The sequence below is a fragment of the Mus caroli genome, chromosome 15 (assembly GCF_900094665.2).
Source record: "Mus caroli chromosome 15, CAROLI_EIJ_v1.1, whole genome shotgun sequence".
Classification (NCBI taxonomy): domain Eukaryota; kingdom Metazoa; phylum Chordata; class Mammalia; order Rodentia; family Muridae; genus Mus; species Mus caroli.
Genome location: NC_034584.1, coordinates 71375852 through 71381686, shown reverse-complemented (window position 1 = coordinate 71381686; position 5835 = coordinate 71375852). Strand labels below are relative to the sequence as shown.

Here is a 5835-nt window from a genome sequence, read left to right as displayed (position 1 = left end):
CCAAATGGCTGAGAAACACCTGAAAAAATGTTCAACATCCTTAATCATCAGGGAAATGCAAATCAAAACAACCCTGAGATTCCACCTCACATCAGTCAGAATGGCTAAGATCAAAAAGTCAGGTGACAGCAGATACTGGTGAGGATGTGGAGAAAGAGGAACACTCCTTCATTGTTGGTGGGATTGCAAGCTGGTACAACCACTCTGGAAATCTGTCTGGTGGTTCCTCAGACTTTTGGACATAATACTACTGAAAGATCCAGCAATACCTCTCCTGGGCATATACCCAGAAGATGTTCCAAATTTTAATAAGGACACATGCTCCACTATGTTTATAGCAGCCTTATTTATAATAGCCAGAAGCTGGAAAGAACCCAGATGTCCCACAACAGAGGAATGGATAAAAAAAATGTGGTACATTTACACAATAGAGTACTACTCAGCAATTAAAAACAATGAATATATGAAATTCTTAGGCAAATGGATGGATCTGGAGGATATCATCCTGAGTGAAGTAACCCAATCACAATAGAACACACATGATATGCACTCACTGATAAGTGGATATTAACCCAGAAACTTAGACTACCCAAGATAAAATTTGCAAAACACATGAAACTCAAGGAAAACCAAAGAGTGGATACTTCAATACTTCTTAGAATGGGGAACAAAATACCCATGGAATGAGTTACAGAGACAAAGTTTGGAGCTGAGACAGAAGAAAGGACCATCCAGAGACTGTCCCACCCGGGATCCATCCCATATACAACCACCAAACCCAGACACTATTACATATGCCAGCAAGTTTTTGCTGACAGGACCCTGATATAGCTATCTCTTGTGAGGCTATGCCAGTGCCTGGAAAATACAGAAGTGGATGCTCACAGTCATCTATTGGATGGAACACAGGGCCCCTAAAGAAGGAGCTAGAGAAAATACCCAAGGAGCTAAAGGGGTTGGCAACCCTATAGGAACTTCAACAATATGAACTAACCCCACCCCCAGAACTGTGTCTCTAGTTGCATATGTAGCAGATGATGGCCTAGTCAGCCATCAATGGGAGGAGAGGCCCTCGGTCTTGCGAAGATCATATGCCCCAGTACAGGGGAATGCTAGGGAGAGGAAGCAGAAGTGGTTGGGTTGGGAATAGATCCAGGGAAGGGTATAGGGGACTTTCAGGATAGCATTTGAAATGTAAATGAAGAAAATATCTTATTTTTAAAAAGGAAAGAAAAAGGGCACTGGGCAAGAGACTGCCCCAAGAAGAAGAGGGGCCCCTCAAGACCAAACCCTTCCACCTGATCGTGACTGAGAGTAAAGGGATAGCAAAAAGGGATGCTAACACAGAAGCTGGGTCCTTGGAAGAGGTCGGTGGCCTACCTGTCAAAGAAGCTAGATACAGTAGCAGGAGGGTGGCCTGCCTACTTGTGGATCATGGTGGCTGTTGCAGTGTTGGTCAGAGATGCGGACAAGTTGACAATGGGACAGGATCTGGTAGTGTCAGCCCCTCACACCCTGGAGAGCATGATCCACCAGCCCCCAGATCGATAGTTGACCAATGTCTGCATGGCCTATTACCAGACTCTGTTGCTCAACTCCGATAGAGTCACTTTTGCCCCCACTTCGAAAGTCTGAACCCAGCTACCCTGCTCCCAGACCCAGACTTAGAGCCCCCTGTCCATGACTGTCAGCAAGTTCTTGCCGAGGCACATGGGTGGCTTAAAGATCTGACAGACCAGCCACTAGAGGGCGCAGACTTACCTGGTTTACAGATGGAAGCAGCTACCTCAAAGAAGGGAGGAGACATGCTGGAGCAGCTGTGGTAGACAGACACCAAGTTATCTGGGCACAGGCCCTACCGGAGGGCCCACTGGCTCAAAAGGCAGAACTGATCACCCTTACTAAGGCCTTGGAATTAGGAAAAGGAAGAAGACTCAACATCTACATGGATAGCAGGTATGCCTTTGCCACAGCCCATGTCCATGGGGCCATATATCAACATAGGGGTCTACTGACATTGGGAGGAAAAGAAATTAAAAACAAAGAAGAAATATTGGCTCTACTGAAGGCCCTCCATGACCCTGCCAAGGTAAGCATCATCCATTGTCCTAGTCACCAGAAGGGAGATACTGTGATAGCAAGGGGCAACAACATGGAGGTCCAAGAGGCATGAGTGGTTGCAGCCATGGCCCTGCCCGTGATCCTGGCAACAGAGCTCAAAAAACCAGTCCCCAAGTTTACCTACACAGCAGAGGACTTAGCTCTCATTTCCAACGATTCCAGTCACCAGTTCAACAAAAATAAGAGACTGTGGTATACCACCAGGGAAAAGAAAATCCTGCCACAAAGACAAGCAGAGGCTATGATCAAACAGATGCATCAGTGGACTCACTTAGGGGTAAGCAAGCTCATTCAGACATTCTCCAAGACTAAGTACCATGTATCAGGGTTAAAACACCTTGTGGAGCAGGTGGTGCACAGTGTCTGATGCACCACAATGGATCCAGGAGAGAGGTACCAAGGAGACAGACCTAGCATCTACTGGGAGGTAGACTTTATTGAGGTAAGACCTGGATATGGGTATAAATACCGTCTGGTTATTGTGGATATGTTCTCGAGGTGATTAGAAGCTTTTCATTGTAAGAATGAGACTGCTCAGATGGTCGTCAAGATTATTGAAGAAAATTTTCCAAGGTTTGGAGTGCCAAAAGCAATAGGGTCNGATAATGGCCCTGCCTTTGTTGCCCAGGTAAGTCAGGGGTTGGCCAAGTATTTAGAGGTCGAATGGAAATTACACTGTGTATACAGACCTCAAAACTCAGAACAGGTAAAAAGGATGAATAGAACCCTAAAAGAGACCTTGACAAAATTAACCATGGAGACTGGCGCAGACTGGGTGGTGCTCCTCCCCCTCGCCCTATTTACAGCCAGAAATACTCCCTCTCAATTCAATTTTACTCCTTTTAAGATCCTTTATGGGGCTCCCGAGCCCCTCACTGTCTTAAATGATGTGATTGAACCCACATGTTGTAGTAATAATAATCTATATGCTAAGTTAAAAGTCTTGCAGGTGGTGCAGAAGGAAGTCTGGTCACAACTGGCTGCAGCGAACAAGCTCGGTATCCTAAAGACATCCCATCAATTCCAGGTCAGAGATCCGGTTTACGTGTCCTGGCATGGCGCCCTGACCCTTGAGCCTCACTGGAAGGCTCCCTACCTAGTCCTGCTTACTACCCCTTCTTATCCTGCTTCTGCTCTTAACCTTTGGCCCATGCATCCTTAATCGCTTAATAGTTTTTATTCGAGAATGCATAAGTACAAGTTTTGATGCTCAGACAACAATATCAACAGCTGCAACAAAGTGAGACATCATTTCAGGATTGAAATGCACCATAGAAAAAGGGGGGAATGTAGAATCCAAAATAAATTCAAGACCACCCAGCCCCTTCCCCCTCTGAAGGGACTTTCCAAACTATACTAGCAGGTCAGATGCAGAGCCAGATAAAGAAGCTGGCCAACTAAACAATTCTGAAAAAAAACAAAAAACATAAGGGCAGGTGGAGTGAGAGACCAGGCCAGAGATAGTCACCCCATGCAAACCAACCAATGCCTGAAAGGGTTACTTGCTATACCAATTAGAATAAGCCAGCTAGCCCTGTTGTCTAAATCTGCCCCTTACAAGGTATAAAAAGTGTATTCTTTGTTTGTTCAGGGTGTCCTGTTGCCTGAGTGCTGAGGGGCCCCAATACGTTAGATCAGTAAACCTCTTGCAGTTTGCAGCGATCTCGATCTCTGTGGTCTTTAGGAGTGAGGGTCTTTTGGCAAACTCCAACCGACACACTTCTGTTACCAAGAACAGTTAGCCAGAAATGGAACTATAAAAGCCCAAAAACAAGATTAGGGACTGAAAAGATGGCTCAGTGGATAAGAGCACTGACTGCTCTTCCTAAGGTCCTGAGTTCAAGTCGCAGTGTGGAAAGCCTTCTGGGTTACTGCTTGGCATGAGTCTGACATTGGCCAAGGATAAAGAAATGGACTTTAGGCAGGAATCTGACATTAGGGCATAATAAGGAAGTAAGTTTTGGGAAGAATCTAACTTTAGACTGTAATAGAGAAGTAGGGTAAGGCAAGAATTTTAGTCTCAAGGTGGAACAGAAGAATTAAGCTTCAGGTAAGTCTTTGGGCTTGGACAAGGAAGTGGGTTCAAGTATTTTGGTCATTATGACAAACTCTTTTAAACAACTGTCACAGGAGTAATCACAGGACTTACTGCTTTGTTAGTTCCTTATTGTACTGCTCTCCCAAAATACTTGCATGTAATTAAAATGGTATAAAAGTGGATTGGAAAATTAAATTTTCCTTCAGTCTCAGAATTGACTGGGGTCATGCTACAATGTTGTCTTGAAAAATCCTGACAGAATGTAAAAGGTCACAGAAGCCCTGAAATTGACACGATAGATTTCATTGTTAGCAGAACTAGCTTCACTAATTTAGAAAAATAGAGGTGCACAATGCTCTGGCCACTCCTTGAACCCGTGTGTCTGCCAATGTTTTGACCGTTCCTTGAACCCATGTGTGTGCCCACTGATGAAGCCCATTGCCAGGTGTTTGTGATATTGGTTGCTGGGAAAGAGTCGGAAAATCTCCCCAGCAACCACAGCTGGGCCAATCCTGAGTTGCTACACCTGCACCAGACTCTTTCCTTGTACCCCTCCCATACCCATTTCTTGAGAATAGACATTGTTTAGATCTAGAAATCCCCTACTCTCCCCTTATCCTTTCCCCCCTGAGGGCCTATAAAAACTGGGACCCTTTTCCCCTCGTGGTCGACTCCTCTACCCCTGCGTGGGATATGAGTTGTCCTCAGAGCTCTGGCTTTCCCCGAATAAAGCCTCATGTGGTTTGCATCAAGCTTGGTCTCTTGTGAGTTCTTGGGGGTCCGCTATTGTCCTGAGGCCTGAGCGAGGGGCTCCTCTAGGAGTCTTTCAGTCTAACTGTCTTTTTTCTTTTTAATCCTCACTCCCGGGCTGGAGAACCTGTTGACTGACTGACTGGGCTTGGTCATCCCAGCAACCACATGGTGGCTTATAACCATTTGTTATGGGAACCTGTGCCCTCTTCCTGTGTGTCTGAAGACAGCGACAGTGTACTCATATACATAAAATAAATAAGTAAATCTTTAAAAAAAAAAAAGCAAGGTTAGTACATTTAGATAATTTCCCAGAACTATGGACATTGATGGACTAGGTCTGTGTTTTCATTTTTTATGAGGTGCTGTCTATGTGCTGAAGTTTACAGCCTGAATGGTACTTCAACTATGGAGTTAGCTATGCTTAGTTCTGAGGGCCTACTAAGGTCTAGGAGCCTATTACGTGAGAGGATATGATATTCAGTGGTTCCAAGTTCAGAGCCCCTGGTAGGAGAACCCATAAAAGCAGATGTCCAGACATTGTGCATGGCATCCTGGGGTAGCACCATGATCAAAAGGATCTAAGAGTTGGGGAGGTGCCAAGACTGCAGGCGAGGAAGGAGGGACTGAACAGAGCCCAGGAGGTACAGGAAGTGATCTGTGGAGGGTCCCCTAGTCTGTAGAGGCAGGTCTTTTCCCTCCAGACTACAGAGACCCCCATTTGAAATGGGCCAAGGGGAACCTAGAATGACAGGTCAAAGGGCACTCCTTTGAGTAGGTCAGCAGGGAGCGTGGGATAAAGATGTAGCCACATCCAGCAAGCCACAAGTTTCCTGTGTTGTTTTGGTGGTGAGTTCCTGTAAGTGGGGCTTTCTCTTTCATTTTCTGCTCTGGGTATATAAGCAGGGGACAGTATTTTGTTATGC

The 5835-nt window shown here is 45.5% G+C and overlaps 1 long non-coding RNA gene across 1 annotated transcript in view; it reads right to left on the bottom strand.

The window, feature by feature from the left end:
• LOC110310687 overlaps positions 1–5835 on the bottom strand; it is a 30604-nt gene that overhangs the window by 10627 nt on the left and 14142 nt on the right. The gene's annotated exons all lie outside the window — the stretch shown is intronic.